Source organism: Lagenorhynchus albirostris, chromosome 10 (assembly GCF_949774975.1).
Source record: "Lagenorhynchus albirostris chromosome 10, mLagAlb1.1, whole genome shotgun sequence".
In the NCBI taxonomy this organism is placed as follows: domain Eukaryota; kingdom Metazoa; phylum Chordata; class Mammalia; order Artiodactyla; family Delphinidae; genus Lagenorhynchus; species Lagenorhynchus albirostris.
Genome location: NC_083104.1, coordinates 45,145,529 through 45,169,129, shown reverse-complemented (window position 1 = coordinate 45,169,129; position 23,601 = coordinate 45,145,529). Strand labels below are relative to the sequence as shown.

Sequence of the window (23,601 nt, the reverse complement as noted above, 5' to 3'; positions counted from 1 at the left end):
TCTCTAAATATTTTATAAATCCAAGTAGAGATCATCCTAGTGGGTAAGCGCAGAGAAATCTGATCTGTTGGAATGATTTTCTAGCTTAAGGAGGAGACCTGAAATCTGGTTCCAAATCTGAAACCCTCCCAACACAGGGCCCGCAGAGCTGGGGGCTGGGGGGATGAGCAGAGGTTCCTTTGCTGGCCTCTCCTCCACCCAGTTTATGGCAGGAACCCTCCAGCCACTGGAGGGAGCATTGCCTCAGGCATTTTCCTTCTCTTCCCACAAGGAAAAGCAAGGGAGATGTACAGGGTTGCTTTGAACCAGAATTTAATTTGATGGAGATGGAGTCCAGCTCAAATTGCTCTAAATAGATCATCAGCTCCAGGTCACAAGAAATCCTTAAGTGGAGATTCCTGTGCCTCGGACAGGAGGTGGTTTTCATGCTGCACAGCTGTGATGCTCTGCAACGGTACAGACAAGACCCGGGAGCCCTCTAGCCAGGTCCCTCTAGGATGAGCATGGCGTCCCCTGTCATCTACCGGCGGGTACAAAGGCCTCTCTGTTGAAGTTTGTGCTGCGACTCTAGGGCCAGCTAATGTCCCCCTTGCTCTCCTCAAAGGATCAAGTTCTCTGCTTTCCTGGAAAAAAAGACAACCAGGCTACATTTTAAACTAATCTTGGTACTATGTCACCCTAACATAAGAGAACAAGATTCAGAGCAGCTTTTTGCTCTGGGATTGTATTAAACGGAAATTATACTTATATTTTTGAAGCTATTTTTTAAAAATTGAGATCATTGTCGTTAATCACGTGTAGATAATCAGATGCAGATGTCAGAAATAACACAGAGATCCCATATACCCTTTAAGTGTCACCTAACAGTAACATTTTGTAACACTATATTCACAACCAGCGTACTGACATTGCTACAATCCAGGAATCTTACTCGATTTCCCCATTTTACTTGAATGCGCACGCGAGCGCACGTGTGATTGTGAGTGTGCATGTGTGTGTGTGAATATTAAGCTCTAATGATGTTATCGCCTGTGTAGTTTCTTGTATCCCCCAGCACAAGGACCCCTTGTGTCGCCCTTTTATAAAGCTAATTGTAGAAATATTTAACATGCTTTAACAATTGAACCCGATAAAACATACACCTGGGCCAGGGTTTTTTCCAGCATTAACCAGTCAGGCACATAGTGTCACCACATACACAGTGACCGGAGGCTTGGGGTGCAGAAGATGCAGGGAGAACCTCCGGGAGGTTCTGAGGTCTTTGACAGAGCCCATCTACAGAAGTCAGAGGCAGAAATGAAAAACTCCTACGGAAGCATGTGCACTATTATTCCAGTTATGTTTTCAAAATACATATAATCTCACCGGCGGGGGGGCGTACGGATTTACAATACACACAAGAAAACAGCAAAGCCATTAAAAACACTGATATTTGGATAGAATTACCAATTTTAATATTCTTTTTTGCGCTTAAAAATTTTTTTTTGTAGTGATCATGCACTGATGGGGAAAACATTACTTAAAATATTTTTCAAAAAATATGCAGTTGACTACAATAGAGGGTCCTTCCTGAGGTAACTTTTAAGAGAAATTAGTAGCAGCAGCAGCCTACTTTTACCAAAGCATGCTGTCTACAGCCTGGCCTTGTTCTTAGCCCTCTAGATGGATTATATCATTTATTTCTCAGAGCAATAAATACTACAGGGTAGGCACTCACATTAACCTCATTTTACAAATGAGAAACTGAGGCCCAGAGAGGTTAACTAACTCATCCAATGTCACACAGCTCGCAAATGGCGAATTTCAAAATAAAAGAAGACTCCTAGCAGGGGCAGCAGCTAACATTTATGGAGGCCCTGCTATGTCTGGGGATTTAATGTGCTTCTTTCGTTTACTTCCCAGAACAATCTTGCAGGGTAGGCGCTGTTATGATGACTACTCCATGGATGAGGAAACTGAAGCTCAGAGAAGTTAAGGACCCGACCAAGGTCACAGCAAATGAGGTTGCATATGGCGGGAACTGAACCGAGGCCAGTCTGGCTCCTGAACTAAACTAAGGAGCCACAAAGAACGCAAGGGGAAGGCTGAGGTCAGCACAAATCAACAAAGTTTAAGAAGCACAAAGAAAGCAAAAAGCATCTGCGGTGTAGGTCAGATCCCTGACTCTGTGGCCCTGAGGCTGAGGTTTTCATAGGAGACTCTACCAAGGTCATGAGGCCCTGGGCAAACTCCTGTAATTGTGTGTCTTGGGTTTCTCTTCCGAGAAATGAGGAATAACAAATGACTCTTTAAACAGGAAGACAAACACAAGCTGCACTTTTCAAACACCAGTTTTCTAGATACTCAATCTAAAATAAACCGTCACAAGTTTCTCTCTCCAGGAGAACAGTATTTCAAATAGAAGTTCCACTTCTGACCAAGGGAGCTCTACCAAATAAATCCACTTCCCCCAAAAGGTGTCCAAAACAAACAAAAATGTTATGCTCAGTAGAAGCTAGACATAAAAGACCATCTATTATATGACTCCATTCATATTAACTATCCAGCATAGGCAACTTATAGAGACAGAAAGCAGATCGCTGGTTCCCTGAGATTAGTAGGAGTAGGAATGGGGATTAACTGTAAACAGGCACGAAGGATCTGACGGGAGGGAGATGTGTATGTTCCAAAACCGAATTATGGTGATGGTTGCCAACTCAGTAAATTTACTAAAAAACACTAAACTGTTCACTTAAAATGGGCGAATTTTACAGTATGTAAATTATACCTCAATATTTTAAGTTACCACCAAATAACATGCAAAAAAGCATCCCTGAACTACCTATGCCATATTCCAGCCACGTCCCCATAACATGACAAGGTAAACACATTCTTCCACGATCCCATGACGGAGCCTTCCTCCGGCCACAAGAATGTTCTCAGACAGCAAAACTGTTTAGGAATAGCAAATCATCCATTCGAAAAATCAGCACTGATGAACGGCACATAAAGGTACTCATCTATCTCACACAGACTAGACTATTTTTATTTTTTATTTTATTTATTATGTATTTATTTTTTATTGGAGTATATAACTGCTTTACAATGTTGGGTTCGTTTCTGCTGTACAATGAAGTGAATCAGCTATATGTATACATATATCCTCTCCCTCGTGGACCTCCCTCCCACCCCACCCTCCATCCCATCCCTCTAAGTCATCACAGAGCAGCGAGCTGAGCTTCCTGTGCTTTATAGCAGGTTCCCACTAGCTATCTATTTTACACAGAGATAGTTGTCATAAATACTTGCTCAGATGGCAGAAGAATTTCATGATACGTCCATAAGAAAACCGAGAGCCAGCTCTCTCCAGTTTTACTCTTCCACCCTTCTCCCAAGTTACAGCCACTTCTTGGAGATTCAGCCATGCCCTTCCTTTGCCTGTTGCCCTTCAACATCTATCTTCAAAATAATTTAGACTTGGCCCCAAAACCCAAGTGTATTAACTACTAAGACCCATAAGACACACATGATTTGCCTTAAAAAACAAATAAAACCTAACTATTTTCATGCAGCCCTTGAAGTGTGTACAGGAGTAGGGTGAGGCCCACAGTACCTGGTAATAAAAAACAATGCTCATTTGTCAGTAATTAGAACAAAACGAAAAAAGGCAGAACAAATGCTTTGTATTCTTGTTTAAATGGCTTCACGTCAAAAATGGCCAGAAGCATAACGAACCCAATTCTTACAAATGTCCCAGGTCCCTTCCCACCCGTATAAGTCACATGATGGCAGCTGAGTCTTATTCATTTGGGGCCCGACACATGGTTGATGCTCAAAAAAAATGGAAGGTTTTGTTTTACTCCCAGACCAGTCTTTGCAAAGAAAGGCTCATTTCTAAGCAACCAGAGGGCCCAGAGAGGGGTGAAAACATAAAAGCCTGGTGTATAGCTCATCACCTCCAGAGGAGCATGTGTCTTGGAAAGGGGAGGTATCCCCTCCCCGCCAGGCTTCCTGCATGAAAAAGAAGCCATCTGGAAAGAGGCAGTCAAGTTCAAATCCAGTGTGACACAAAGACATGATGAGGCACAAAGCTGCGAAGAAAGAAGCTGCATTAACAGAAAGGCATCAACTAATAAGCCGCTGTGGTCTTAAGCTAGAAGCAAATGGGCAGGCTGCTGGCTACTACGACCGCTCTTAGGTGGAAGGTGCTGGTTTATCATGGCAGCTTCAGGGACGGTCTGTGGGACGGCGTGGTGGCAGAGGCCGGCCTAGAGCCCAGTCCATCGCGAAGAGGGGTCTGTTTGGCCACGACCAGCATCTGCATGGTGCTGGGTCTGTGCACTGGGAGGCGGGCGCGAGGTGTCTTGCCAAGAGCAGAGACCTGACCGTACAGCTCTGGCTACATTTACCTGCCCATCAACATCACCATCAGCTGAAATTTTAGTGTGACGGTTGCACAGGCTCACTTCCCCTTGCCAGGGTAGTCTGAGAGCAGGGCACCAAAGCAAGTTACTGAAGAGGCCGGGAAGAAGAAAGGAAATAACGATTAAGTATTTACAACATGCTAACTGCTACCATGGGCATTTTACAAATATTATTTCACTTAAAACCCAGAATAACCCGATGACACAAATATGACCCCCGTGAAACACCATGAGACAGAGAGAGGGGCTAAGTGACTCGTCCAAAGCCAGACAGGACATAAGCATGTACTTGAACCTGGTCTGTTGGGTGCTATAACCATCCACCCTTCCCTAACCTTGAACACTCAGAGTTGACCTATGGTGGCCATTCATCACCAGAGCATTGAATGAAGGCCTCCTTGGTAATAACCAAGTTTCTCACTTATGGACCGCTCACTGTGTGCCCAGCACTCTAAGTGCTAGATGTCTAGGTGCTGGGTGTAGACCCCGCCTTCAGGGTCTATCCTCATCCTAGGAAGGAAGTAATACTATTACCTACATTTTAGACATGAAACTGCACAAGGTCACAGAGCTATCATGAGAGGGTCTGATTCTATTTGACCCCCAAGTTGGGGCCCTTAACCACAGCTGAGTAAACACATGAATCCTACCCTCGAGGACTTCGAGGCCTAATTGGGAAGGTCAGACACATGTATAAATTCGTATGGAACAAGCAGGAAGTACCAGGTGACAAAATGCTCTTGGGGAGTTCAGACACAAGATGGCTGGGGACTGGGGGACAGGTGCCCCAAGAGGGCAGGGCAGAGAGGGGACCCCAAAATGCACAGACTGTGGGTCAGCTTTGCCCATGGCCAGCCCTGGGATGATGCTGGTACCCCCACCCCAGAAAGAGAACCGCCCTGAACAAGGGACGTCACCAGAGGCCCGCGTGGAGTAGCCATGGATACTAACAAACAAACCCTAGGCTGAAACCAAGGTGATGAAGACCATGGGCAGAGAGACCTTTGTAACAGTGCTGAGGTCAGTGCTGATAAGCTAGGGCAGCTCCTTTCTCTAACGTGACCCTACAGGAGACAGTCCTGTAGGGACTCAGTGCTGCTGGCCACGCTGAATCAATACAGACCGCAGGGCCCAGGCCTGATGGCTCTTTCCATGGGGTGGACATTCCCACCCCACAAGACAGCACAACCACCAGCGGGACGCGGCACCATTCCCCACATGGCCCAGCCTTGCCCCTGCAGCCCAGGATGTCCCTCTCAAACTGGAGGAATGAGCTCCATTTGCACTGCTTCTTGTGCTTCACCTTGGAACCATCTGGAGAATTTGGACATGGGACGTTGGCCATCGTTTTCATCTCAGCTTTTGCAGGTGATAATTACTGGTTAGTGCTCAGCACCTGAAAACTGCCCTTTGTGCGAAAGACTGACAGCAGCCGCCTCTGAGGAGGGGACGTGCGCTGTCCCGCGGTCTCAGTAAACCCCAGACCATGCCACATGCTCTTTTCAAATCCTGCCACCCGAAGGCAATCCTGAATGACGCCTGCCAGGAACCGAGTGACCAAGCTTGCAATTGGGTAACAGCCTCAGAAGCGTCCAGGTGAAAAAACATTAGTCGGGCTTCTTCAGGCCTCTCCTTGAGAAAGCTGAGGGAAACTGCCATGCCACAAACCACAAGGGAGTGATGACAAAACTCCACTCTTCACCAGTGTTTTCCTGGTGTAGGTGCCGCCACTCGGGCACAGAGGGGGTGTGACCACCATGTCACTCAGCATCACTGAGATTCCCCCCGCTCCAGCTCATCCTGAGCAGACGGGATGGGGGAAAACAAGCAAAGTCTGTCTTCAAGAACACCACTCAGTAAGAAATCACTTGAGATCGACTCAGTTTCTGCACAACGCAAGCCTCCAGTGACCAGAAGACACAGAGCCCAGGTATTTTCTCTCCTGAAGACAGAAAGAGCAATACTGCCTCTGACAGCTGTGAGCCAAGCAAGCTGCTTCTCCGGGTGCCTTGTGGGTTATGAGGATTGACGTGAGGTAATGGGAGGCAAGGGCCCGAGGCTCTACTAGCTGAGAGCCTGGGTGTGGCGGAGGGCAGACCCCAAGGCAGGGCGAGGGCCCTGCTCTGTGCTTGTGGCCCTGGGACTCTGGACGACATATCTGAGCCTCAGTCTCTTTGAGTGCAAAATGGGAGTAATGCTTATTTCAAAGGCTGTTTTGAAGATTAAACGGGTGACCCTGGGAAGCCTATCACCCCCACAAGGTGACCTGGGAGGGAACAACAAATGTCTCCTGTATCCATGGCTACCAATATGAGTGTTACCCCAAACTCATTTTGTCCTTCAGTTTTCAATCAGAAGTATCTCTTTTAGAACCATTAGTGGTATAGAAAACCACCTAGATCACCTCAGAATCCAGGGAACATGGTTACATCCATGTCTTGCACATATTCTCACTATTCACAGGGTCAGAAGAAAACAGGGTCCCACCCAGTGAACATCTTGCTCTGGGATACAGGTCAGGCTTCCAGCAAAACTGGACACAGAAACCAAGCCTTCCAAACCAAACCTCTGTCTTCCTGATCTACGCCACAGACTTCCTTCAGGCCGGGAACAAGTCTAGTGAATTTCAATTTACAAAGAAAATTAAGCATGTTGACAATGAAGTCTAGTTGGCCTTCCATATCCATGGGTTCTGCATATGCAGATTCAACTAACTCCAGATTGAAAATATTCAGAAAAGAGAAAATTCCAAAAAGCAAAACTTGAATTTGCCACACTGGCAACTACTTACATAGCGTTTACATTGTATTAGGTATCATGTGTAGTCTAGAGATGATTTAACGTATACGGGAGGATGTGTGTAGGTTATATGCAGATACTATGCCATTTTATATAAGGGACTTGAGCATCTGTGGGTTTTGGTATCCAAGGGGGTCCTGGAGACAATCCCCGGCTGATACCGAGGGGCAACTGTATCTTTGTTTTGCAGTTACTGTCCTGAAAATATTATTTTCACCTTCAGGACAGCTAAAAAAAAATTTATTACAGAAAGGAGGGAAATTGGATGGGGACAAAGAAGAGACAAGGAAGAGAAATGTAACAGTCTATCTTAAGATGGCAAATACAGAGACTGTTCCCCCCGCCCCCCGCCCCCTACCATCGAATGTGATCCCAAAGTAGAGACCCTGTCATCTGTGAGATGTGGACCAGCACAGGACGAGGTGCACTGGAATCACCCAGAAGGTGTGTTAAAACCCAGATTGCTGGGTCCCACCCCAGCATGTCTGACTCCGCAGGTCTAGGGCGGGGCCCAAGAATGTGCATTTCTAACCCGTTCCCAGGTGATGCTGCTGCTGCTGTGTAGGGACCCTACCTTGAGAACTGCTAGCACAGTACCTAAGAGCAGTCTATGCAGGGCCCTAGAGCCACTCTATGTAGGCTGAAGTCACCTATGAGCTGTGTAACTTTAGAAGAGTTGCTGAAGGTTCCTCTTATAAGTCTATGAAATGGAAAATGATAACAGTACTTAACCTCTTATGGTTATTTTAAGGATTAAATGCATGAATCCACTTAAAGTACTTGGAATGGTGCCTGGCACATGGCAAGTACATACTAAACACTGGTATCATCATCATCTGGCTATCAGTTTAAAAAAAAAAGTTCAAAATATATAGATATATGTACATAAAATACATACAATATGATTTTTCTTCTCTTGACAAGGATATATGATACTGCTCTAGAACCTAGTGAAACCTTTCATTTTAGAATCATATGGTTCAATAATTGATTTTAAAAATGATCTTACTATGCTTTTAGGCAGCCGCTCATCTCATACTTTAATGTGCATAGGAATCCCCTGAAGGTCTTGTTAAAATGCAGATTCTGACCCAGTAGGTCTGGGGTGGGGCCTGGGAGTCTGCATTTCTAACAAGCTCCCAGGTGATGTGGGTACGCAGGATGCACGCTGAGCAGCCCAGCTTCAAGGGACACGAGCTGATCCAGTGAAACGTGGGCTGGCCCTAGTTCTTAAGAGCAGAGGGAGGCCTTTCTCTTGATCACTTCCAGGAACCCAACAAATGCACAGTCCCAGTCGGTCTTTCACTCCTCTCTCCTTTCACCTCCACCATCTCTTTCATGAAAGGACCAGGCAGGGGGTGCAAGGTTTCAGCACTGCTCTCCCCCTTTCTCCAATTAAACTCTTTTAACTGTCCTATTGGTGAAGTGTTAATATTTTCAGGGCAGTAACCTCAAAAGAAAAACACTTTCAGTATATAGCCAATTGTAAACCATTTAAAAAATAAAAAGTTATTCTGAGACATGAAAACAGGCCATCACAGAGGAGAATTTTGAAAAAGTTTTTTGATTGCTTTTACTCAAGACCTAAAGAACTTCTTGCAGTCACTCTTTAAACATTCTTTTTCACAACACCCCCCCAAAAATCCCTTTTTCCGGGCTGTGAGTGAAAGCCCCAAAAGCCCAATTAGGAAACTCACACTCAGCATTTAGGTGTATCTTTATTTAAAACACTCCCCCTCTTCTCCAAAAGCAGCACCCCTCTGATACAGCCTGGTGGTGAGTTCCCAGGTAATTTCAATGTCAGCCCTTGTACTTTTCTATTTGAAATATTTCCAAACTTTTTTAAAATCCCTATTTCAAATTGGTGATTAATAATTTTTTAAAATAAACAATTTCCTAAAGTAAACAAAAACGTATTATTTAATAATGACTCAGTTTCTTGTCCATTAACCAACCAAAAGCCATTCAGTCAGAAGAAAACAATGAAAACTCTTAAAACAGAGTGCTGGAATGCCATAAAGTGTGTGCATGCGGGGGGACTACCGACGTTTGCAAAAAGTATGAATTTCAGGGCTTCCCTGGTGGCGCAGTGGTTGAGAGTCCGCCTGCCGATGCAGGGCACACGGGTTCGTGCCCTGGTCCGGGAAGATCCCACATGCCGCGGAGCGGCTGGGCCCCTGAGCCATGGCCACTGGGCCTGCACGTCCGGAGCCTGTGCTCCGCAACGGGAGAAGCCACAACAGTGAGAGGCCCGCATACCGCAAAAAAAAAAAAAAAAAAGTATGAATTTCAAAGATCTCGGTTAAGCAACAGAAGCTAGACAAAATAATACACACTGTTTGATTCCACTTACATAGATCGAGAACAGGTAAAACAAATCTAAGGTGATACAAGTCAGGACAGTGGTCTCCCAGGAAGGAAGTGTAAACTAGAAAGAAAGGGGGGCAAGGGGACTTCCCAGGATGCTGGAAACGCAGCTTCTCTCCTGGCAGCTTTACATTCGCCACGTAAGACGTGTGTACTTGACCTTATACCCCACTACGAAAATAAAAGACTGCTGTGAGATCAGTGAAACAGCCAGGCCTACATAGACACTGAGAGGGAAAGGATCAGACTGGCAAAAAGAACAGAATTTACCCTCCTCCAAGAGGTCCAGGGTTTCAGGCTGTTTGTGGATGGGCTTCCTCTCTTCACCCTGGCAGTCACACTCAAAATATTCTTCTTCTCCTCCCACATCTCTTAGGGACATTGCTGAAGTCACCCCAAAGCCAAAACATCACCCAAAGGAGCGGTCCTTGAAGGAGCTCCTGGCTGCCCTCCCGGAGGAGGCATTGGGGCCGAGGCCCCCGGGGCGCACGCTGGGCCTTGCCTGGGGCCACGGACAAGCCCTGGCTCAGCTGAAGTGGAGAATGTGCACAGGGCCACTGGCCCATTGGCGCCCAGGCGACCCGGAAGGGGGTGGCTCCCACAGAAGGAGGCGGGGCGGAGGGGGGGAGAAGCACCTATCGGAATGGGAAAGCCCTGCCCAGCCCTGGGGTGGCCCTAACGGGTGCTCTGGAGTCAGAAGGAAGGCGAGCAGGCAGGTGCACGGCCTTGGGCCAGCTCTCTGCATCCAGATTCTTCTTCCACTTTTGCTCCCCCAGAAGCAATGAGGAATGGTAGCTTCCTGGAAGTTTCGCAGCAACTGCACAGGGCAATACCATCCATGCCTCAAGCAGGCACACCTGTCTAAAGGTGGAGCTCTGGCGGAGGAGATGCCCTGGTGACTGATTGCCCAGTTCCCTCAGGTGAGAGAGTTCCTGTGGGCGTGCTTCAAAACTTGAGACAAATCTGACCGTGACAACAGCATGACACAGGGCTGAAGAGGGAAGGAAAAGATCATTCTGGTTTCTAGCAGGAGGAAAAGAAAAAACTGCAGTGAGCACTACTTGTATTAAGCTTACTTCACCCCAGTTTTTCTTGGTAATAATACATTGCATTTGCTCTTTTTTAAACTGCGTTTTGTAAATCACACTCTCACCCTACATCTGTGTATACACGGCCCAATTTATAAAGATCTTTTCTAATGGCAGGATAAGGGGAAAAAAATCTACAGCCTAATAGTTTGCAAAGTTGCCTGAGAAAAGAATCAAGTTTTATTGCACATCTCACTACCAATTCCTCCACACTGTTTGATTTTGCCTGTAACAGTGAAATGGCAGGTCCTTCCATCAAACGCACTGAAAGGTGGCCTGAAGCAATGGTGTCTCAGAGAATCATGGCACATTCTACAATTCCTGGGCTTCAGCCACCTCCCCGCTACACTGTGGCACGTCTCCCTGCTCCTAAAAGCTATACCAGGAGACCTACACCACCTCTCTGCCCAGTCACCTCCCTCAGGTAACCAAGGGGGCCTCTAGCAGAGGCCAGATCGTCAGCAAGAATTCTCTGCACAAGTTCAGGAACCAGGTCTCGTCCATCTTTAAATCCTTAGGGCTGCAGATCCTGCTAAGTCGGCTAAAAACGTCTGCTAAACTGAATCGCTACCTCCATAAAAACCAACAGAAGACCACAGACCAGTGTCTATAAATACAAAACCAGAATAGAATAAAGATTTTATTAAGAAATTAACACCTAGAGACATACTCGTTGCCAGGTTACTTTTCTGGAACCTGAAAATGATTGCTACATTTTAGGATGATAAAAATGTGTTCTTTGTAAAAAGTAGGGTCAGGGTTTCCCTGGTGGCGCAGTGGTTGAGAGTCCGCCTGCCGATGCAGGGGACACGGGTTCGTGCCCCGGTCCGGGAGGATCCCACATGCCGCGGAGCAGCTGGGCCTGTGAGCCACGGCTGCTGAGCCTGCACGTCCGGAGCCTGTGCTCCACAACGGGAGAGGCCACAACAGTGAGAGGCCCGCGTACCACAAAAAAAAAAAAAAAAAAAAAAAAAAGTAGGGTCAGTAGAAATTCAGTAGCAGGGAGTTCAAAATCACATTTTGAAAATCTTCATAAGCCTTAAATACAATGTTTATAAAGGCAGACACTCAGGGGAAAAAAATCGTTCTTTAACGATTGGGGCTTGTTAACTCGATGCAAAGGACAGTGAGTCTGAAGCTCTGGGAGGGGAGGGAGGGAGGGAGGAAGCTCCACTTTGTGCATTATTCATTCGGTGAGTATCAGATTGACTATAAGATGTGCAGGCTAGTGGGAGGGGCTGTAGTATATATAAACGAAAAAAAAAGCTGATTTCATATATCTGAAAATACTTTTAAGTGATTTTACTCATAACCAGTTGGTTATACTCACCTTTTAACTCAATTCTAGGCTACCTTTAGCAAATGATGTTCAAGTCTCTATATATTATATAATTAAAATATATATACATGTAAATTAAAAGATAAATTTAGGACATGGCATTGTGAACACAAGACCATCCTAGCCTCCCCAGGTCACCCCATTTCTCTCATTCTTCGGGGTACTCCCCACCTCAAACCCTTCCTCCTTCCCTCCCTCCCTCTGCAGGGGTGTGAGGGAATTCTCCAACCTCATCCCCATCTGCATTCACTTCAAGGTTAAAGGCAGAGATGGGACAAAGTGTACCTTCTCTGAGAGAACAGCTTTCCAAAAGTCAAAGCAGAACAGACCCCTAAAGACCAGCACGAAAGCCCGGGAATCCCTGTGCCAGGTGACGGATGGACCATGGGACATGGACATGGGAGGTGGAGCTGGGGGTGGCCCAGCTCACCCCAGACAGTCAAGCAGCTACAGTGTGTGCTGTCCCAGAAGTAAGGACTAGAGCCGTGGCCCAGAGCAGGGGGGCAGGGCACAGGTTCTGACCCACGTCCGGGAACGTTCAAGGCCACAGAAGGCAAGTGTCACTCGCCTCCCTCCAATCAGAGGGAGCTCTTCCTGTGAGTGTCCTCTCCAGATTTATTCTGCACACCCCACAGAAGTCCACCCTCCGCTGCCCAGAGAGTGGTCACGAGCCACTAGGGCTATTTACATTGAAATCTCTATTGATTAAAATTAAATAAAATCCAAAATTCAGTGGCAGTAGCCACATTTCAGACACTCCATAGCCACATGGGGCTAGTGGCTACCAAACTGGACAGCACAGAACGTTTCCATCATCACAGAAAGCCCCACTGGACAGGCATGCCCCTCGTCTTCAGACATGAACTTGATGTTCCTCAGCCAGCTTGGCCTGCTTTTCCCCTGCAACCTGTTCCCGCTGACCCCCCCCCCCACCCTCTGCCAGGAGTCTCCTTCCCCTCTGTATCCCATGCATTCTGCTCCTCTCCACGAGCCTCCCTGTCCTTTTACTTCTCTGCCTGTACAGAGCAGGGTGGCCCGTCACTGAGGGTCACTTCTCCAAGGCCCTTACTTATGCTATTTAAAAAAAATAAATGAGAAACACAAAGCTCTGAAAACTTGGGCTCTAAGCTCCCTCTGGCCCTCTCACCAGTCCTCTAGTCCTCCGCTTCTACATCTGAGGGAGGACGTTATCTCTGCTTTACCAAAGTTGCTGATAAAAATGTACAGCTACGTCATACATTTACATTTAGTTCTTTTTTTTTTTTTTAAATCATCTTAACAGCCATTCAGAAGACTGCTGAGTTGGAAAGGGAAAGTCAGCCTCTACCTCCAATGGTGCGTCCCACAATAAACACACATGAAAAATGGGGCCTGTTTACATGTCTGAACACAAGTGCAGGAAAGTTAGAAAAGCATCTCAAAAGCCTAGTAACAGTTTTTCAATTAATGCTTAAAATACCTCTGACAAAACTTCGCTCGCAAACCAGCCACCCTGAGCCTGGGTGACATTTTAGAGGTCACTGCAGTCCGGGAACAGCACCCGTGCCACCTGTGTGTCATGCTGTGGATTTTCATTATGGAATAAGAAGTCCTAAAAACAACCACTGCGCAATCTGCCTGAGTGTCCCCATTTATAAAACCAGTATGAATTAGACCACCTCCTGCTGTGACATTCAAACCTATAATGTTGTAAAAGGGGACACGACGGTGGATGATTACAAAAGAGATTGCAGCAAGAAACAGGTGGTCAAGATACTACACCTGTTTTTTTTTTCTGGCTGCGCTGCACAGCTTGTGGGATCTTAGTTCCCCGACCAGGGACTGGACCTGCGTCCTCAGCATGAAAGCGTGGAGTCCTAACCGCTGGACCCCCAGGGAATTCCCAAGATACGATACCTTGTTCAAAATACCAATTACCTTTTGAAAGGATTTTTAAAAAGAACTTAATAACTAGTACTATTTCTGAAAAAATAAAATTAAGCACTGGCCTGGCACTTAGCCGATCACAAAGAGTTTTTACTTTATTTACACGCATTACCCTCCTTCGCGATGGTTCTGGCCAACGTAGTTACCCCCACTTGCCAGATGAGAAAGCTGGGTTGACAGAGGCTCACTGGGGTCCCAGGATGTACCCAACCACTGGTAAAAAGAAACAACAGGCCCCAAATGGAGTTGCTCGTGCTAAGCCCCAGGGCAGCCAACCAAGACTTAATACCTGACCTAAACGCAGTTTCAGCCTCTCCCAGGAATGGAGTCTTAACCAGTCCGTCTGGAATTTCCCGGTCAGCAGTAATGAGGTAATCTGCCCGATAGACCCCATCCATCCCCCAAAGAAAGAGAGATAATCTGCTTTTTCCCTGTCCCTGCTCCCATCTGTCTATAAAAGCCTTCCATTTTATACAGCTCCTCAGAGATCCTTTCTACTTGCTAGACGGGATGCTGCTCAATTCATGAATCGCTGAAGAAAGCCAATTTGATCTTTATATTTATCCGTTGAGTTTTGCTTTTTAACACCACACAGCCATGCAGAATGCAAAACAGGCCCCAAAGGCAGACTCCAGGCCAGCACTCTTTTCTGGCATTCTACCTATTTCTAGAATAACTACAAAAGTGCACTCCAGGGCTTCCCTGGTGGTGCAGTGGTTGAGAATCTGCCTGCTAATGCAGGGGACACGGGTTCGAGCCCTGGTCGGGGAGGATCCCACGTGCCGCGGAGCAACTAGGCCCGTGAGCCACAACTACTGAGCCTGCGCGTCTGGAGCCTGTGCTCCACAACAAGAGAGGCCGCGATAGTGAGAGGCCCTCGCACCACGATGAAGAGTGACCCCGCTTGCCACAACTAGAGAAAGCCCACGCACAGAAACGAAGACCCAACACAGCAAAAATAAATTAATTAATTAATAAACTCCTACCCCCAACATCTTCTTTTAAAAAAAAAAGTGCACTCCATTTCTTTAACTTAGGGACATATATAATTGAACCCAAGCCTTTCTGAAAATTAAAAAAGCCTCACACTCTTTATAAGCATACTTTTTTTAAGTGACCAGTGTAGCCAAGAAACAACATAGGATTTCGTGACAGACATAAAGAATTATCTTCCAGACCCCTGTGCCCAGGAATGGTCTCCACTCACACTGGCATAGTTTCCCAAACACACCTGATGTAAGGAATCACCGAAAGCATGCACTAAAGATTCAGATTTCTCAGGGCCTCTCCTGGTCTGGAGTTAGTCTGGGAATCTGCTTTTTTAATAAGCGAATGATTGCCATTATTTGCCAGCTTTTAGAGGTTCCTGCAATGAGAGGTGGGACACAGCCAACGTAGGTAACCAGGACCCTGTTTGACGCTACAGTTGTTGTTGTTGTTGTTTTCATTTTCATTGGAGTAGAGTTGATTTACAGTGTTGTGTTAGTTTCAGGTGTACAGCAAAGTGACTCAGTTATACATATACCTATATCCACTCTTTCTGATGCTAGAGTTTAAATGGTAAACACTGAGTACATGTGTGAAAATTCTGCAAAGACCACTGCTGTACTCTGTTGATCGCTAGCTATTTCAAACCTCTAAAAATTACCTTAAGGTATTGGGCAATCAACCCCTCCAATTTCCTACTATTCTAAGCCCCTGCCCCATACCCCTTGTTTGGGCGGTAGTGGGGGACACAGAGTATTAGACTCCACAACTAAAACTGATTAAGGGGGAAGGATACAATCAGTGGACTGGATAAAGCTCTCCTAAACCTCAAAGAGGAAAGAGAAAAGCAGCCATTTCTTAATTCCACCTTTAAAAGAGGGGTCTCTAATCATCCTGCAATCTATATTCCCACCCATATGTATTACTTTTTCGGTGCTCACCCTGCAATTTAAGTGCGAGTCGGTAACTCTGACATAAATGATGATTTTGCATCTTTTTCAAAACATATGACTTATCTTTTGTTATTAGTATGGAAAGTTCCCTAGAAGCTTCCCTCACTAAAGATTCGAATGGCAAATAATAAGAGAGACAAAGCAACGCTGTGTGTCTAACTCCTACCTGGCCTCCTCACCAGGAAGTTCCGGACCAGGAGATGAAAGGGTTACTCAAAGACTGATTTGCAATTTTAAAGATGCATAAACACAAAGGCAAATTGCCTTCGTTTCCAGACTAACCTGCCGAGGTCAGGAAAGAACCCTAGTTAGACACGTATAAACAAGTAACGACAACATTAGCATATTCTTGAATTCCACCCCCTTTTGTGGGGTTTCCTAAACCAGATTAGTTCTGAGCTTCCATTCCTTTAATTCCCTGCTTTCCTTAACTATCTTTAAAACGAAATGTAACGGGGATTACGAAAATGTCAGTTGCCACAGTAAATTCCGTCCCAGTGGCCTTCTCTGCTTCATCTAAATTGGGATGGAGGATAAAGGCAAGTATTTTACTCAACGTAATTCCGACAGTAATTGCAATCAACATTTATTTACCCTTGGACAGATGAGCTGCCTCTTCTTCCATTTTCCTTTTCTGCTGGAAGAAGAGAGATCTGGCTGCCTCGGGGCCAAAAGACTCAACCGAGAAATGGCTGGGTAAGAAAATCCTTCCGATAGACACTCAGATAAGAGCAGGCCTCCTCTCACCCTTCAGATTAACCACCGAGAGTGACTGGCTTCATTTCCTCAGACAAGGGTGTAAACAGAGCTGGACGGTGTCGCAATTGGGTCAAGACAGTAAGAAACCTTCCTCCCTCACTTCCAGGATGGCTCCGTGGGAGCCATGGCCACACCCAGTGCATCCCCGGGCTGTGAGACAGGCCCTCTGCTGTAACCAATGCTCCGTGACCCTGTGGTCCATACTTTAAAAAGTTATGGAGGATTCAGCGAGTCACAAATCACCAAGAAAACTTCAAGAGGTCAATGATGGATTCTGAAAAGAAGCACACCTATAATTGCCTCCTGGAGTTGGGTAATAGGATGGGAACTTGCTTCAAGAATAATATACCCAAAAGAGAAAAAACTGAGTCATCTTTTTCCCTCATGACCCTGGAAGTTGCCCACCATCATCATTACTCAGGATGTTTAAAGATGCACAGGGACTCAACATGGCAAGGTCTTCATCTAATGCTTGGGGATGGTGGGGCTCAGCTAGGGAAGTTTCTCAGCACATTTAAATATCCATTCACCCCCACTAAGAAAGGCTCTTGGCCCTTTTCCTGCAGCCCATAGTCAAGGCACAAATCAGCAGATAACGAGGTAATTATGTAGTTCTTAGCTTACTAATGAGGTCAGGTCCCAGCCTGTTACATCATTCAGGTTAATCAAATGTAGTCATGTTAGAGAGACTGAAACTCCAGATTCAATTAAAAACCAGATAGTTACCTTACCTATTACTGGCTCGTGTGAGGCTGGGAACGTATCATCACTGGGGGAATGGACCCTCTAAGTATATATATTAATTGTGTCCTTTTTGTGTGTGTCTACGTAAAGGCATAGATTGAGTCACTTTAAAAAAGAAATTAAAGACGACAGGTTAACTGTGTCATATACACTTTGACGCGAACAGCACAGGAGCCCGAGGCTCCTCCCCTGTAGCCTGAGAATGCACCTCAGTGCAATTTCCTGATGCCTAGAACCTCCTGAGGCCGATCCAGCCACATAAACTCCACCCAGTCTCCTCTGGAATGTGCCACACCCTCCCTGCACACACAGCGGAGGATACAGGCTCTTCCAGCCCCTCCCAACATCTCCCACCCCCATCTCTGGGAGCCCACAAGGAAAATTCATTTGACTTGTCTGCCAGGTGGGAGGCTGCTTCTGCCTTTTCTCCAGCCTCCCCTGTGCCCCCAAGTCTGGGCTCAGAAAAGGGTGGATTCTCCCAGGGCAGAGGACCACTTCCTGAAGACACTAGTCCCTGAACCCTAACGAGGACCACATCTCCACTTGCGCGCGCGCGCGCGCGCACACACACACACACACACACGCACACGCACACACACACGCATCACCCCAGAGAGAATCCAATCACACTGAAGTGTGATGTTCACAAGCCCATCACACACCAACACCACCTCCAAACTGCCAAGGAGCCTCCCACAATCACGAGCCCTGCCCACCTGCTGTCTCCTCCACCATGCCTTCGCAAGGGTCAGAGCCATGCGGTGCTGGTCCCGTGGCCCTCCTTCTTCCCGTCTCCCCAGGAAGATTCCAGGACACCCCCTCCCCCGAAGGAGACAATGGCCCTACACATCCCCGCTCTGTTCTGCAGGAGTCATAATTACCGTCCGAGCATTCTTCATAATACCAGTCTAGTTCATAATAATCCGCTTCGATAAATTTCTGCATAGTCAGTATTCTTGCAGAGGAGAGAATGCACTTCACGGCGCCATCGACGTCAAGTGAAACGCTGCCATGCCTCCCCGCCCTTCCAAAACACTGGGCAGAAGAGCGTCCCAAAACACGCCAGAATTAAGCTGTGCATTCTTAATGACAGTCTGGAGCCAAAACAGAAAAGGGGCAGTGAAAAGAAAAATTGTGGAGGGTCGGAGGAGCAGAAAGAAAGGCAATTTGCAGAGCTATCAGAGACCCTGGCAGCCCCGCTAATAAAGCGGCACCAGCCAGCAGGCCTGAATGGGAGTAGCCAGAATCGTCCTATCCAGAAGCACAGAAGGTGACGTCAGGGACACACACCACCACCCTGAGGTCTCACTCCAGCCTCGCCTCCCGCTCCCGCTCATCTTTCAATCTCACAGTTGCCATAGAAACAGGCCGGCTCTGAAAAATGATGCAGAGATGGAGGAAATGTCTTCCAAGGATGCTGGGAGCAGGGGCTGAGAGGTGCCGCACTGGCAGAAAGGAGGGTGCAGGTGGAAAAGGGGGGCAGCACCAGGGACCTCACCACCATCGTACCCTCCAACAAATGTCAGCACAAGTTTATTTGCTTAATTCTGGGTCACTACAGAATCTGCATTTGAAAAGGCCACCTTTAAAAATCTGCAACCATTACTTCTTTCCTCAACCTGATTTTAAACATTAAGCACGTTTTCTTAAAAATTTTAACGACCACCTAAAGGAAATGTAAAATACTTAGAAAATGGAAACGTTTTCATTTAGATACAGTCCTGTTCTCTGCTCATGCCTTTGCTCAAACTCCTAGAAAAAGAGCCTGCAACATACAAATAGAGGAGAAAGCCATTACAAAGGGGCCCGTGCAATACAATAGGCTGTTTTCATGGGCATTTATATGTGTAATCAAGGTACAAAAATACACACCCGAAGGAAACAGCCCACCCTCAGGAAGGTGGTTCCCTCTGGGGAAAGAGTGAAGGAATGGGACTTTGAAATTGTACTTATAAATGCATCGGTAACGTTTTATTTATTAAAAAAAAAGTGAAGTTAACATTTATGAGTCCTAAGTGTTTGGCATGTTTGAGATATTTCTTTTAAATGAGTAATGGGATAATTAAACAGATTTGAGACTTCCTATAAGTTAAACTCACTCCCCAAAGCAGGGTTTCTCAACCACAGCACTACTGACATTTAGGGTCAGATAATTCTTTGTTGCGGGGCGCTGTCCTGCTCTAGCAGCATCCTGGCCTCTACCCATTTAGGTGCCAGAAGCACCACCCTCTCTCTCTGTAGATGTGACATCCAAAAATGTCTCCAGATGCTGCCGAATGACCCTTGGGAGCAAACTCTCTCTCGGAAAACCACTGCCCTAAAGCAGAACTACCTACAGAACCTCACCAGCCTGTTAGCCAGGTACTGTAACCATCTGTTGGTGGCAACAGCAACAAGTGTGGCCTTGATTCAGTTTTCCTCTTCACTTTCTACTCAAGACTGTATAATTTGTGAACGAGTAATAATAAAAGGACTCTTCAACCACCACTGGGAGGGCAAGCTTCTTTCCTTCCACAGTGACCAAACGGGGACAATTTCCCTTTATCCTTCCAATGGCATATGATACCTCAGTGAATGAACTTGGAGGAAAAGGCATCCCTCTAGGGCAGGGCTTCCCAGGCTTTAACGTGCATGTGAATTACCTGGAGCTCTTGCTGAAGTGCAGATTCTGAGGCAGCAGGTCTGCAGTTGGGCCCAAGATTCTGCATTTCTAACAAGCGCCCACATAATAGCAATGCTGCTGGTCCCCAGACTACACTGGATGGCAAGGCTCTTCAATGGAATAGACAGATTGGGGTGGGGGGTAGATTTTACAGTGTGTGTGTATGTGTGTGCGTGTGTGTGTGTGTGTGTGTGTGCGCGCGCGCGCGCGCGTGCGCGCACGCGCGCCCTCCTCAGACCCTAACTTGGATACACATTTAAAATTTTCTAGGACATTCACCTAATTAAAGTCAGCAGCCAATGATTTTAATTCCTACTGTAACTGCCCCCATTATCTGAACATATCTCATCTCTCCCTTTGGTCCTTATCATGCCTCTTCCTGGCAATGATGGCACGTCTCAAGAGCCCCACAGCAAACCACTAGGCGACCTCTCAGATGTCATTCCTCATGACAGGTGAGCTGGGGCTGGTGTCCTAAGGTTTTCCGAGACTTTATTTTTTTAAAGTTCCCTAAGGTGTTTCTAAAAAGATGATTATAGGCCTCATAAATAAACCGATCAACAGTTAACAGGTTCCCCAAAATCAGCATGTTCAACAAGTTCAATCCAATATTCGGGGCGGGGAGAGTCCAATATTAATTTTCAAAATGAAGATGTAATAAAGGAACGGGAAATGCAAACTCCACAAAGCATCATAGAAAAGTTAGGTGCAGTTAGAAACCCCTTAAACAAAGGCTGGGCCCATTTACCTCACAGTGCTACAAGTTTCAAAAATATTTTATTCATCCCACATCACCATAAAAGCAAAAAATCAACAGATGGATGGATGGATGGATGGTCAACTAATGGCAGGCAGTTTAGCTTCATAGCTAAGAGCAGAGCTTCTGGAGTTGGGCGGCCTGAAGTTTGGTCCAGGATCCTCATTTCCCATCTCTGTGACTTCTTAGACACCTGAGTCTTATCTGCTCAATGGGGTGACTATACCTGCCGCATAGATGGGGCGAGGCGTTAATTAATTAATGCATGGCAGAGCACTTAGCACAGTGCCTTGGGACAAAGTGAGTTTGCGATAAATGTTAGTTGGGATCATCTTCATCACTCTAATTCCTTAAAAAAGGAAACAAGCCAGTATGAGCAATTAAAAAGAGAGTACAATTTTCTAAGCTGTAATTAGGGAAATGAGGTAGAAAGGTCATTTATTAGCTTTTCCCAGCATAATTCATTAGAAGGCATTGAGTTCACAGTAATGAGCAGAAGTGGTAATCTGGGGGTGGGGTGAGGCCATTTACAAATTACTGAACACAACTTACAACAAATCCGAAGACTGCATATACCCAATTGACTTTTTTTTAAAATTAATTAATTATTTATTTTTTGGGGCTGCGTTGGGTCTTTGTTGCTGCACGCGGGCTTTCCCTAGGTGCAGCGAGCGGGGGCTACTCTTCGTTGCGGCGCGCGGGCTTCACATTGCGGTGGCTTCTCTTGTTGCGGAGCACGGGCTCTAGGCGCACGGGCTTCAGTAGTTGTGGCTCGTGGGCTCTAGAGCGCAGGCTCAGTAGTTGTGGCGCACGGGCTAAGCCGCTTCGCAGCATGTGGGATCTTCCCAGACCAGGGATGGAACATGTGTCCCCTGCATTGGCAGGCAGATTCTTAACCACTGCGCCACGAGGGAAGTCTCCCAATTTACTTTCTCAGAAAATGCGAAAGAAAGCAGAATGTGTATGAATAAGGAAACAGCATCATTTATGGGTGAACTTTATGGGCCTTGAGCAAATTTTAAATTGAACCTCTATACCAAAACTGCCATGTGATAGGCTCAGAAGGATGCCGTAATCCATCCACAACTCTGCAGAGATGGTTCCGAGGTTAAAATACAGGTTTCTCTGCCTTCAAATCCACACTTTCCTCCAACATTCCCACGACTCGAGAGAGTTACAGCCCTCCCTTGGCCCAGGCTTACTGCAGCTGAAAAAGCACCTCCTCCTCCGATGTTCCTGGGCTCCCCCCCATCACTGCCCCACCCCAGGAGGATCAGGAATCGGGACTGGTCCCAGGAGCAGCCTCAGAGAAGACCCCCTCACTCACCCTCATGTTCACACAACACTATTTAAGAAATGCTGACTGCACATCAGACAACAGCCCTTTACAGCTCACTCACGCCTCAGACCCCTGCTACCTAATACCCCCTCATTGGGCAGACAAGGAAAGGGGGCTCAGAAAGTTGAACTCACTTGGCCAGGATCACTCAGCAAAAACCAAGAGCAACTGAATCCAAACCGGGCACCAACCACCTCCAAAGCCTTTTCTGTTTATAATTGAGAAAACAGGCCTGGGCTCTGAGCAGCGGCGGCCGGAGCGCTGGGGCGGGCCGCTCTGCTTTCCCAACGCCTCCCGCCGCGCCGCCGCCTCCTGCTCGGCCAGCCGCCGGCTTCTCCTCCCCAGACGGCCCTCAGACCGCACGCCAGCCGGCTCCATTACGGCGACCCGCAGTCCCAGCGTCGTGATTAGTGATGATGCACCAGGTTATGACCTAGATTTATTCTGTAGACCTAATCAGTATGCTGAGGATTCGGAAAAGGTTTTTATTCCTCATGGACTAATTATGGACAGGGCGGAACGGCTGGCTCGAGATGTGATGAAGGAGATGGGAGGCCATCACATTGTGGCCCTCTGTGTGCTCAAGGGGGGCTATAAATTCTTTGTTGACCTGCTGGATAACATCAAATGAACAGAAACAGTGATAGATCTAGACCTATGACTGTAGATTTCATCAGACTGAAGAGCTACTGTCATGACCAGTCAACAGGTGACATAAAAGTAATTGGTGGAGATGATCTCTCAACTTTAACTGGGAAGAATATCTTGACTGTTGACGATATAATTGACACTGGCAAAACAATGCAAACCTTGCTTTCCTTGGTCAAGCAGCATAATCCAAAGATGGTCAAGGCTGCAAGCTTGCTGGTGAAAAGGACCCCTCGAAGTGCTGGATATAGACCAGACTTTGTTGGATTTGAAATTCCAGACAAGTCTGTTGTAGGATATGCCCTTGACTACAATGAATACTTCAGGAATTTGAATCATGTTTGTCATTAGCGAAACTGGGAAAGCAAAATACAAAGCCTAAGATGAGAGTTCAAGTTGAGTTTGGAAACATCTGGGGTCCCACGGAAATCACCAGGAAAATGATTAAATGTTCTGGTTCTGTGGCCAGCTGCTTAGTAGAGCTTACTGAATGTATCCTCTAAGAACTTTATCCGTTTTGTATTTTAGAAAGGTCAGTGGCTGCATCCGCGAACTCTTTATTTGCACTATGAGCCTATAGACTCTCAGTTCCCTTTGGGTGGATTGTTGTTTGACTTGTGAATGAAAAATCGCTTAAACCACACCACTATTTAATGAAAATATTGAAATTGTATCTGTAAGAAACATTTAAAGAGAAGAATATATTAGTTTTTTAATTGGTATTTTAACTTTTATATATTCAGGAAAGAACAGAAGTGACTGAATATTGTTAATTATACCACTGTGCGTTTAGAAAAGAAGCAGTCAGTTTCATATCAGTGACAGCATTT

General features: G+C 46.4%; 1 protein-coding gene and 1 pseudogene across 16 annotated transcripts in view; one reads left to right on the top strand and one right to left on the bottom strand.

Annotated features, from left to right (window-relative positions):
* Window positions 1-23,601, bottom strand: part of TRAK1 (trafficking kinesin protein 1) — a 104,288-nt gene that overhangs the window by 44,926 nt on the left and 35,761 nt on the right. The window lies entirely within an intron of this gene.
* On the top strand, window positions 504-23,153 carry LOC132527378 (hypoxanthine-guanine phosphoribosyltransferase-like; annotated as a pseudogene).